Raw genomic sequence first — 857 nt, forward strand, 5'->3', positions numbered from 1 at the left:
TGTATTGCATAATCCGAATTGAATGTTTTGAGGTTTCATATTATACTAGGTTGATAGTTTCATGATATAATCAACTGTTCTGAGGTTTAAGATTATTTGCTAGAAGCTGATTGATTGATAAGACCCTAATTTTGAATTGAAACCCTAAACCCTAATTTGCGTATTCCTAAAATCAGATTGGTTGATTCCATCAAGCTAATATCAGCCTTGAAACTGAATTTTATCAGCCTTGAAACTGATTAATAAAATTGATAGAATCAGCCTTGAAACAGATTGTTTTGGTTTTTCATGATTGAAACCCTATTTTTGGATCGAAATCCTAAATTGTGTAATGCTTGAATCCGTTTGATTATTGATCCAATTGCTAGTCTTGATAAAACCTAATTGAATCTGATTGTTAGTCTAGCTAAATCTCATACATGAAACTGATTGCTTAATTGCTAAATCTTGTTGAATGTTTTAATATTACCCTTGCACATATAGAATCCGATTGCTAAGATTGAGTGCATCATATCTACTTGGCAGTGTGGCCAGTTTGCATCATATATCATCATCACCAACATGTTTATGTTATACGCATGATCTGATTATTATCACCTTTGCATGATCTGATTGTTTTAAATTGAGGTTCCATAATTTCACTCCTGTACATATAGAATCAGTATGCTAGGTTTGCATTATAACCATATGGCCACATGAAAACATATAGAAATTACTTGTTTGGTCGATACCCTTGCTTGATAAATCTGTGTGACTTATTATGCATCATATATCACTTTGGCCGTGTGACCTTAATGCGTTATATCACATTTGGCCGTGTGGCTTGTTTGCTTATTAGAAATTTATTGACTTGATAG

Source organism: Brassica oleracea, unplaced genomic scaffold, assembly GCF_000695525.1.
Source record: "Brassica oleracea var. oleracea cultivar TO1000 unplaced genomic scaffold, BOL UnpScaffold01417, whole genome shotgun sequence".
NCBI classification, from domain to species: Eukaryota; Viridiplantae; Streptophyta; class Magnoliopsida; order Brassicales; family Brassicaceae; genus Brassica; species Brassica oleracea.